This window comes from Globicephala melas, chromosome 4 (genome assembly GCF_963455315.2).
Source record: "Globicephala melas chromosome 4, mGloMel1.2, whole genome shotgun sequence".
Classification (NCBI taxonomy): domain Eukaryota; kingdom Metazoa; phylum Chordata; class Mammalia; order Artiodactyla; family Delphinidae; genus Globicephala; species Globicephala melas.
Genome location: NC_083317.1, coordinates 65498192 through 65510641, shown reverse-complemented (window position 1 = coordinate 65510641; position 12450 = coordinate 65498192). Strand labels below are relative to the sequence as shown.

The following is a 12450-nucleotide window of genomic DNA, read 5'->3' as shown; positions in this document are numbered from 1 at the left end:
GGCTTTAAACATTTTTTTTTTGAGTTTCTGAAAGGTTCTGTCATGTGTATATGCAAGCAAAACCCCCAACTCCTACCGTTCCACATGAGCTAATTTGCTGTTTTAAATGACTGCCTGGGCAATAGAAAATTGTCCTGTGTAGTAAACGACTGAAATATTTAGTATGTTTTGTTGTTATGGGGGAACTAAGGGGCATTAAATGGCAATTATCTCAAAGTGAAGAGAGCTTTACTTTGGGCTTGAAATCCTACACATCAAGATTTTTGAATATGGTTCCTTGTGGAAGAGTGTATGTGTTTCTGTTTAAACATGCACTTTATTTTCTTACTTTTGATCATCAAAAATCCTGCCAAAATTACACATAAGATTTTGTTCATCAGTTCCATTTTCAGATATAGCGGGATACTTTTTAACTTAAAAGTATCAAAAATTCTGATCTCTGTGATTTTAAAATCACACTTCCATTACTTTTTCATCACATAATTTTTATATTATTTTTTCCATAAAAACACAAATAAATGATAAAACACTTAAATAAGTGATAAAGCACTAAGCCAAGACTTGAAATTAATAAAAATATGAAAATTATGAGTAAAATTTGGAACCACATCCAATTATTGTGGTTGTAACAGAGCATCCGAGTTTCCTGAAAATAAATCTGATGGCAAATATATATAATAGCTCTATGATAATCCAAACTAATGAATCAACAGGAAGCAGCAGCAGTTTAAAAGTACAGTTTGCCCTTGAACAACATAGGTTTGAACTGCATGGATCCACTTATACATAGATTTTTTTTCAATAAATATATTAGAAAAATTTGGGGAGATTTTTGACAATTTTTAAAAACTTGCAGACAAACCACATAGCCCAGAAATATTGAAAAAGTTAGGTATGTCATGAATGCATAAAATATATGTAGATATTAGTCTATTTTATCATTTACTACCATAAAATACACAAAATCTATAAAAACTTAAAATTTATCAAAACTTATGCACATAAACACTTACAGACCAAACATGGTGTTATTCAAAGTCAAAAGAAATGTAAACAAACGTAAAGATCCAGTGTTAAATCATAACTGCATAAAAGTAACTGTAGTAGATACTATACTACTGTAATAATTTCATGACTACCTTTTATTGCTTCTGCTGTGAGCTCAAGTGTTGCTAGTATCCACTTAAAATGTAGGGTGACACTAATCATCTATGAGTTCATCTCTCCAGTAAATTGCATGTCCTGGTAACAAGTGGTCTCTAGCAGTTCTTGTATATTCTTCGTTGTGTTTAGTGCAATACTGTAAACACTGAGTAACACTATGGGAGCCATACGAAGTGCCACTAGTGACGGTGGGAGTGCTCCCAAGAAGCAGAGAAAAGTCGTGACATTACAAGAAGAAGTTGAATTCCTTGATATACACCGTAAATTGAGGTCTGCAGCTGCAGTTGCCCACCATTTCAAGATAAGTGAATCCAGCGTAAGGACCATTGTGAAAAAAGACAAAGAAATTCATGAAGCCATCACTGTAGCTACACCAGCAGATGTGAAAACCTTGCGATCTTTGCAAAATACCTTTTTATCGCATGTTGAAAATGCAGCTTTCATGTGGGTGCAGGATGAAAGGCATACCTATAGACTGTAATATGATTCAAGAAAAAGTGAAGTCATTATAGGAGAACTTAAAGTAAAAGGATGGTGAAGGATCTAAAGCTGGAGAATTTAATGCCAGCAAAGGATGGTTTGATAGTTTTAGAAGGAGGTTTGGCTTAAAGCAAGATAACAGGAGAAGCAGCTTCTGCTGACCAAGAGGCAGAAGATACGTTCCCAGACACCACTAAGAAAATCACTGAGGAGAAAGGATATCTGCCTGAACAGGGTTTTTTGTTTGTTTTTTTTTTCTTTTTTTCAGTACGCGGGCCTCTCACTGTTGTGGCCTCTCCCGTTGCAGAGCACAGGCTCCAGACGCGCATGCTCAGTGGCCATGACTGACGCGCCCAGCCGCTCCACGGCACGTGGGATCCTCCCGGACCGGGGCACGAACCCGTATCACCTGCATCAGCAGGCGGATTCTCAACCACTGCACCACCAGGGAAGCCCCTGAACAGGTTTTTAATGCAGATAAAAGTACTGTGTTCTGAAGACATGTGGAAGTGTTTCCAATGATCACCTGGGTGACTACAGTGGTTTTGGCTCCACTAGATACACCAGAAATACATCTACACGTGGAACAACTCCTATGGAACACCTACTGAACGCTGGCAGAAGACCTCAGACCTCCCAAAAGGCAAGAAACTCCCCACGTACCTGGATAGGGCAAAAGAAAAAAAGAAAAAACAGAGACAAAAGAATAGGGATGGGACCTGCACCAGGGGGAGGGAGCTGTGAAGGAGGAAAGGTTTCCACACACTAGGAAGCCCCTTCGTGGGTGGAGACTGCGGGTGGCGGAGTGGGGGAGCTTTGGAGCCGCGGAGGAGAGCACAGCAACAGGGGTATGGAGGGCAAAGCGGAGAGATTCCCGCACAGAGGATCGGTGCCGACCAGCACTCACCAGCCCGAGAGGCTTGTCTGCTCACCCGCCGGGGCGGGCGGGGCTGCGAGCTGAGGCTCGGGCTTTGGTCGGAGCGCAGGGAGAGGACTGGGGTTGGCAGCGTGAACACAGCCTGAAGGGGTTAGTGCACCGCGGCTACCCGGGAGGGAGTCGGGGAAAACTCTGGACCTGCCGAAGAGGCAAGAGACGTTGTCTTCCCTCTTTGTTTCCTGGTGCGCAAGGAGAGGGGATTAACAGCCCTGCTTAAAGGAGCTCCAGAGACGGGCGCGAGCCACGGCTAAAAGCGCGGACCCCAGAGACGGGCAAGAGACACTGGGGCTGCTGCTGCCGCCACCAGGAAGCCTGTGTGCAAGCACAGGTCACTATCCACACCTCCCTTCCGGGGAGCCTGTGCAGCCCGCCACTGCCAGGTTCCTGGGATCCAGGGACAACTTCCCCAGGAGAGCGCACAGCGGGCCTCAGGCTGGTGCAACGTCACGCCGGCCTCTGCAGCCACAGGCCCGCCCCGCACTCCGTGGCCCGCCCTCCCCCCCGGCCTGAGTGAGCCAGAACCCCCGAATCAGCAGCTCCTTTAACCCCGTCCTGTCTGAGCGAAAAAACAGACGCCCTCCGGCGACCTACATGCAGAGGCAGGGCCAAAGCCAGAGCTGAGCCCCTGGGAGCTGTGAGGACAAAGAAGAGAAAGGGAAATCTCTCCCAGCAGCCTCAGAAGCAGCGGATTAAAGCTCCACAATCAACTTGATGTACCCTGCATCTGTGGAATACCTGAATAGACAACAAATCATCCCAAATTGAGGAGGTGGACTTTGAGAGCAAGATTTGGGATTTTTTCCCCCTTTTCCTCTTTTTCTGAGTGTGTATGTGTATGCTTCCGGGTGAGATTTTGTCTGTATAGCTTTGCTTCCACCATTTGTCATAGGGTTCTATCCGTCCGTCTTTTTTTTTTTCTTAATAGTTAATTTTAAAAACTTTATTTTATTTTACTTTATCTTCTTTCTTTCTTTCTTCCCCTCCTTTAGACAACGAATCATCCCAAATTGAGGAGGTGGACTTTGAGAGCAAGATTTATGATTTTTTTCCCCTTTTCCTCTTTTTGTGAGTGTGTATGTGTATGCTTCTGTATAAGATTTTGTCTGTATATCTTTGCTTCCACCATTTGTCCTAAGGTTCTATCCGTCCATTTTTTTTTAGTTTTTTAAAATTAGTTTTTAATTTAATAACTATCTTCTTTCTTTCTTTTTTCCTTCCTTCCTTCCTTCCTCCCACCGTCCCTCCCTCCCTCCTTTCTTTCCTTCTTTCTTTTTTCTTCCTTCCTTCCTTCCTTCCTTCCTTTCTTTCTTCCTACTTCTACTAATTCTTTCTCTCTACTTTTTCTCCCTTTTATTCTGAGCTGTGTGGATGAAAGGCTCTTGGTGCTGCAGCCAGGAGTCAGTGCCTCTGAGGTGGGAGACCCAACTTCAGGACACTGGTCCACAAGAGACCTCCCAGCTCCAAATAATATCAAATGGCAAAAATCTCCCAGAGATCTCCATCTCAACACCAACACCCAGCTTCACTCAACGACCAGCAAGCTACAGTCCTGGACACCCTATACCAAACAACTAGCAAAACAGGAACACAACCCCACCCATTAGCAGAGAGGCTGCCTAAAATCATAATAAGTCCACAGACACCCCAAAACACACCAACAGACGTGGACCTGCCCACCAGACAGACAAGATATAGCCTCATCCACCAGAACACAGAAACAAGTCCCCTCCACCAGGAAGCCTACACAACCTACTAAACCAACCTTAGCCACTGGGGACAGACACCAAAAACAACAGGAACTACGAACCTGCAGCCTGCAAAAAGGAGACCCCAAACACAGTAAGATAAGCAAAATGAGAAGACAGAAGAACACACCGTAGATGAAGGAGCAAGATAAAAACCCACCAGACCTAACAAATGAAGAGGAAATAGGCAGTCTACCTGAAAAAGAATTCAGAATAATGATAGTAAAGATGATCCAAAATCTTGGAAATAGAATAGAAAAAATGCAAGAAACATTTAACAAGGACCTAGAAGAACTAAAGATGAAACAAACAACGATGAACAACACAATAAATGAAATGAAAAATACTCTAGATGGGATCAATAGCAGAATAACTGAGGCAGAAGAACGGATAAGTGACCTGGAAGATAAAATAGTGGAAATAACTACTGCAGAGCAGAATAAAGAGAAAAGAATGCAAAGAACTGAGGACAGTCTCAGAGACCTCTGGGACAACATTAAACCCACCAACATTCAAATTATAGGAGTCCCAGAAGAAGAAGAGAAAAAGAAAGGGACTGAGAAAATATTTGAAGAGATTATAGTTGAAAACTTCCCTAATATGGGAAAGGAAATAGTCAATCAAGTCCAGGAAGCACAGAGAGTCCCATACACGATAAATCCAAGGAGAAATACGCCAAGACACATATTAATCAAACTATCAAAAATTAAATACAAAGAAAGCATATTAAAAGCAGCAAGGGAAAAACAACAAATAACACACAAGGGAATCCCCATAAGGTTAACAGCTGATCTTTCAGCAGAAACTCTGCAATCCAGAAGGGAGTGGCAGGACATATTTAAAGTGATGAAGGAGAAAAACCTGCAACCAAGATTACTCTACCCAGCAAGGATCTCATTCAGATTTGATGGAGAAATTAAAACGTTTACAGACAAGCAAAAGCTGAGAGAGTCAGCACCACCAAACCAGCTTTACAACAAATGCTAAAGGAACTTCTCTAGGCAAGAAACACAAGAGAAGGAAAAGACCTACATTAACGACCCCAAAACAACTTAGAAAATGGGAATAGGAACATACATATCGATAATTACCTTAAATGGAAATGGACTAAATGCTCCCACCAAAAGACACAAATTGGCTGAATGGATACAAAAACAAGACCCATATATATGCTGTCTACAAGAGACCCACTTCAGACCTAGGGACACATACACACTGAAAGTGAGGGGATGGAAAAAGATATTCCATGCAAATGGAAACCAAAAGAAAGCTGGAGTAGCAATTCTCATATCAGACAAAATAGACTTTAAAATAAAGACTATTAGAAGAGACAAAGAAGGACACTACATAATGATCAAGGGATTAATCCAAGAAGAAGATACAACAATTGTAAATATTTATGCACCCAACATAGGAGCACCTCAATACATAAGGCAAATACTAACAGCCATAAAAGGGGAAATCAACAGTAGCACATTCATAGTAGGGGACTTTAACACCCCACTTTCACCAATGGACAGATTATCCAAAATGAAAATAAATAAGGAAACACAAGCTTTAAATGATATATTAAACAATATGGACTTAATTGATATTTATAGGACATTCCATCCAAAAACAACAGAATACACTTTTTTCTCAAGTGCTCATGGAACATTCTCCAGGATAGATCATATCTTGGGTCACAAATCAAGCCTTGGTAAATTTAAGAAAATTGAAATTGTATCAAGTATCTTTTCTGACCACAACGCTAGGAGACTAGATATCAATTACAGGAAAAGATCTGTAAAAAATACAAACACATGGAGGCTAAACAATACCCTACTTAATAACCAAGACATCACTGAAGAAATCAAAGAGGAAATAAAAAAATACCTAGAAACAAATGACAATGGAGACACAATGACCCAAAACCTATGGGATGCAGCAAAAGCAGTTCTAAGAGGGAAGTTTATAGCAATACAAGCCCACCTTAAGAAACAGGAAACATGTCGAATAAGCAACCTAACCTTGCACCTAAAGCAATAAAGAAAGAAGAATAAAAAAACCCAAAGTTAGCAGAAGGAAAGAAATCATAAAAATCATATCAGAAATAAATGAAAAAGAAATGAAGGAAACGATAGCAAAGATCAATAAAACTAAAAGCTGGTTCTTTGAGAAGATAAACAAAATAGATCACCCATTAGCCAGACTCATCAAGAAAAAAAGGGAGAAGACTCAAATCAATAGAATTAGAAATGAAAAAGGAGAAGTAACAACTGACACTGCAGAAATACAAAAGATCATGAGAGATTACTACAAGCAACTCTATGCCAATAAAATGGACAACCTGGAAGAAATGGACAAATTCTTAGAAATGCACAACCTGCCAAGACTGAATCAGGAAGAAACAGAAAATATGAACAGACCAATCACAAGCACTGAAATTGAAACTCTGATTAAAAACCTTCCAACAAACAAAAGCCCAGGGTCAGATGGCTTCACAGGCAAATTCTATCAAACATTTAGAGAAGAGCTAACACCTACCCTTCTCAAACGCTTCCAAAATATAGCAGAGGGAGGAACACTCCCAAATTCATTCTACGAGGCCACCATCACCTTGATACCAAAACCAGACAAGGATGTCACAAAGAAAGAAAACTACAGACCAATATCACTGATGAACATAGATGCAAAAATCCTCAACAAAATACTAGCAAAGAGAATCCAACAGCACATTAAAAGGATCATACACCATGATCAAGTGGGGTTTATTCCAGGAATGCAAGGATTCTTCAATATATGGATATCAATCAATGTGATACACCGTATTAACAAATTGAAGGAGAAAAACCATATGGTCATCTCAATAGATGCAGAGAAAGCTTTTGACAAAACTCAACACCCATTTATGATAAAAACCCTGCAGAAAGTAGGCATAGAAGGAAATTTCCTCAACATAATAAAGGCCATATATGACAAACCCACAGTCAACATCGTCCTCAACGGTGAAAAACTGAAAGCATTTACACTAAGATCAGGAACAAGACAAGTTTGCCCACTCTTACCACTCTTATTCAACATAATTTTGGAAGTTTTAGCCACAGCAATCAGAGAAGAAAAGGAAATAAAAGGAATCCAAATTGGAAAAGAAGAAGTAAAGCTGTCACTGTTTGCAGATGACATGATACTATACATAGAGAATCCTAAAGATGCTACCAGAAAACTACTAGAGCTAATCAATGAATTTGGTAAAGTAGCAGGGTACAAAATTAATGCACAGAAATCTCTTGCATTCCTATACACTAATGATGAAAAATCTGAAAGTGAAATCAAGAAAACACTCCCATTTACCATTTCAACAAGAAGAATAAAATATCTAGGGATAAACCTACCTAAGTAGACAAAAGACCTGTATGCAGAAAATTATAAGACACTGATGAAAGAAATTAAAGATGATACAAATTGATGGAGAGATATACCATGTTCTTGGATTGGAAGAATCAACATCATGAAAATGACTCTACAACACAAAGCAATCTACAGATTCAATGCAATGCCTATCAAACTACCACTGGCATTTTTCACAGAACTAAAACAAAAAATTTCACAATTTGTATGGAAACAGAAAAGACCCCGAATACCCAAAGCAATCTTGAGAACGAAAAACGGAGCTGGAAAGATCAGGCTCCCTGACTTCAGACTATACTACAAAGCTACAGTAATCCAGACAGTATGGTACTGGCATAAAAACAGAAAGATCAATGGAACAGGATAGAAAGCCCAGAGATAAACCCACACACATATGGTCACCTTATCTTTGATAAAGGAGGCAGGAATGTACAGTGGAGAAAGGACAGCCTCTTCAATAAGTGGTGCTGGGAAAACTGGACAGGTACATATAAAAATATGAGATTAGATCACTCCCTAACACCATACACAAAAATAAGCTCAAAATGGATTAAAGACCTAAATTTAAGGCCAGAAACTATGAAACTCTTAGAGGAAACCATAGGCAGAACACTCTATAACATAAATCACACCAAGATCCTTTATGACCCACCTCCTAGAGAAATGGAAATAAAAACAAAAATAAACAAATGGGACCTAATGAAACTTCAAAGCCTTTGCACAGCAAGGGAAACCATAAACAAGACCAAAAGACAACCCTGAGAATGGGAGAAAATGTTTGCCAATGAAGCAACTGACAAAGGATTCATCTCCAACATTTATAAGCAGCTCATGCAGCTCAATAACAGAAAAACAAACAACCCAATCCAAAAATGGGCAGAAGACCTAAATAGACATTTCTCCAAAGAAGATATACAGACTGCCAACAAACACATGAAAGAATGCTCAACACCATTAATCATTAGAGAAATGCAAATCAAAACTACAATGAGATATCATCTCACACCAGTCAGAATGGCCATCATCAAAAAATCTAGAAACAATAAATGCTGGAGAGGGTGTGCAGAAAAGGGAACACTCTTGCACTGCTGGTGGGAATGTGAATTGGTACAGCCACTATGGAGAACAGTATGGAGGTTCCTTAAAAAACTACAAATAAAACTACCATATGACCCAACAATCCCACTACTGGGCATATACCCTGAGAAAACCATAATTCAAAACGAGTCATGTACCAAAATGTTCATTGCAGCTCTATTTACTATAGCCCGGAGATGGAAACAACCTAAGTGCCCATCATCGGATGAATGGATAAAGAAGATGTGGCACATATATACAATGGAATATTACTCAGCCATAAAAAGAAACGAAATTGAGCTATTTGTAATGAGGTGGATAGACCTAGAGTCTGTCATACAGAGTGAAGTGAGTCAGAAAGAGAAAGACAAATACCGTATGCTAACACATATATATGGTATTTAGGGAAAAAAAAGAAGTGTCATGAAGAACCTAGGGGTAAGACAGGAATAAAGACACAGACATACTAGAGAATGGACTTGAGGATATGGGGAGGGGGAAGGGTGAGCTGTGACAAAGCAAGAGAGAGGCATGGACATATATACAGTACCAAACGTAAGGTAGATAGCTAGTGGGATGCAGCTGCATAGCACAGGGGGATCAGCTCGGTGCTTTGTGACCGCCTGGAGGGGTGGGATAGGGAGGGTGGGAGGGAGGTAGACGCAAGAGGGAAGAGATATGGGAACGTGTATGTATGTATAGCTGATTCACTTTTTTGTGAGGCAGAAACTAACACACCATTGTAAAGCAATTATACCCCAATAAAGATGTTAAAATAAAAAGTACTCTGTTCTGGAAAACAATGCCACAAAAGGCATTTATTATTAAGGAGGAGAAGCGAGCACCAGGATTCAAGGCAGGAAGGGACAGGCTTACTCCACTGTTCTGTGCAAATGCAGTTGGGTTCTTATCAGAACTGCCCTTATCTACAAAGCTGCTAACCCTCCAGCCTTGAAGGGAAAAGATAATCACCAGCTGCCAATGTTTTGCTTGTAAAAGAAGGCCTGGATGTAAAAGAGGCCCTTTTTCTGGATTGGTTCCATTAATGCGTTGTCCCTGAAGTCAGGAAGTTCCTTGCTGGTAAGGGACTGCCTTTTAAAGTTCTTTTGCTATTGGACAACATCCCTGGCCACCCAGAACCCCGTGAGTTCAACACCAAAGGTGTCAAAGTGATCTACTTGCCCCAAACACAATGGCTGTAATTTAGCCTGTAGATCAGGGGGTGATAACGACCTTTATGGCTCATTACACATGGTACTCTGTGGAAAGGATTGTCAATGCTATGGAAGAGAACCCTGATAGAACACCACAAAAGTCCGGAAGGATTACACCATTGAAGATGCCATCATTGTTACAGAAAAAATCTGTGAGAGCCATTAAGCCCCAAACAATAAATTCCTGCTGGAGAAAACTGTGTCTAGATGTTATGCATGACTTTACAGGATTTATGACAATGTTAATCAAAGAAATCATGAAATAGATTCTGGGCATGACAGAAAAGGTGGTGGGGGGGGTGAAGGGTTTCAAGACATGGATCTTGGAGAAATTCAAGAGCTAAAAGACAGCACACCAGAGGGATGAACAGAAGATGACTTGATGGAGGTGCATGCTCCCTAACCAGTGACACACACATGCGGATGAGGATGTCGAAGAAGCAGTGCCAGAATACAAGTGACATTAGAGGATCTGGGAGAACAATTTCAATTATTCAAGGCTGCTTTTGACTTCCTTTTATGAAACGGACCCTTCTATGATATGGGCACTGAAACTAAAGCAAATGATGGAAGAAGGACTGGTACCATACAGAAACATTTTTAGAGAAATGAAAAAGCAAAAAAAGTCAAACAGAAATTACAATGTATTTCTGTAAAGTGTGCCTGCCTCTCCTGCCTCCCCTTCCACCTCCTCTACCTCTTCCACCTCTGCCACCCCTGAGACAGCAAGACCAACCCCTCATCTTCCTCCTTCTCTTCAGTCTACTCAACGTGGAGACCACAAAGATGAAGACCATTATGGTGATCCACTTCCACCTAATGAATGGTAAATAATCATCATGCCATACAGTTAATAAACTACTTATCTGTTGTGTATGTGTGTGTCTTTGTGTAAAAATCTGAAAACTATACAAGATGTTTTCATGTCATGATGATCATTATCGCCTAAGTATTCACTGTGTAGAACATTGTGTCCAAGACTTGTATTGAGTTCAGTGAAGTAAGATCAAACAAGAGAGCTGTGTTACAGATTTCAACTGAAGAAACTGTTTCAAGAAGGAGAGAGTAACCAGTCAAGTACTGAAGAGAGAAGAGAATTGACCACTGTGTGGTAGTTAGCAATGTGGAGGGCACTGTTGACGATAGCAGATTCATTGGAGAGTCTTTGTTTTAAAGTCTGTTTTGTCTGGAGAAGATCAAGATGGTGGAGTAGAACACAGAACTCACCCCCCCACACACAAAGAGTACATCAAAAATACATCTACATGTAGAACAATTCTCATTAAAAACTAACTGGAGACTCACAGAAAGACTCTTGCACAACCAAGGCTGTAAGAAAGATCCACATGAAACTGGGTAAGTAGAGAAGAGAAATGATCAAGTCACAACCTCCCAGGGGATTCAGAAGAGGAGGGAGTTAAACACAGGCAGAGATCCTCCCTAGGGAGTGAGCAGTTTGAGTCACATATTGGGCACCACAGTCCTGGGGTCTGACACAGGGACGACAAATCCCCTTGGCTGGTTAGAGGGACAGCGGGAGTAACAGGAGGACTGTGGGAGCCTGTACTCTGCTTGTAAGGAGCATGTGCATGCTTGCTTGCTCACAAAGCAGGGCAAAGAGGGCAGACTGAAAATTGCATGGGTGGCTGGCTGGTTTCCCATGAATGCCTCAGCGTGTGCACCAGCCTGAGCTAAGAGAATGCTCCAGCCCCGCTTAAAAGCTTGGCTGTGCGACACAGAAGTGGTTCAGACATAAAGCAGCATCTGAGCAGGGTGGGGACAGCCATTGCTGGTGCTTATACAGGCAGGGCATCAGGGACAGTCCAGATCTCTGGCCTCAGCCAGACTACCATGATGTGTGCCAAGGCCCGTGCTCCAATCCATGCCAAGGACTCTATACCAGCCCCTCTTGCTGCAGCATTGCTCTCATCTGGGGTGAGGGTGCCAGTGCTGGGAATGGGGAGAGTGCACACTTGGAAGGAATGGAGCCAGCCCAGACCTGACCCTCAGGGCTTCTGCTACATCAACGTGGTATAGGAAACCACCCTCAATAGGGCGGTGATGGTCACTGAGCAGAGGGGAAGCCCTGCGTTACAACAGGCTTTGGCCCTAACGCCTCCATCTCCAGCCCCACCTTCTACCAAGGTGAGAGTTGCCAACATGCCCTGAGAAAACGTGACTTGTGTTCATGTCAAATCCAGCTGTCCCACCAAAGCCACTGGGTACAGACAGACTGTATAGGGATGCTCCCCCATAAGATCAAGATCACTATAGGTAACTGTTTCATCTAATTTCATAGAAACAAACAAAAGCAAAATAAGAAGGCAGAGGAATTTGTCTCAATTGAAAGAGCAAGACAAAACTCCTGAAAAAAACAACCAATTAAACAGAAATAAACAATTTACCAGGTAAAGAATTCAAAGCATTAGTAATAAGTATGATT

General features: G+C 41.4%; 1 protein-coding gene across 5 annotated transcripts in view; it reads right to left on the bottom strand.

Moving 5' to 3' along the window:
• Positions 1 to 12450, bottom strand: part of CFAP91 (cilia and flagella associated protein 91) — a 152555-nt gene that overhangs the window by 56645 nt on the left and 83460 nt on the right. The window lies entirely within an intron of this gene.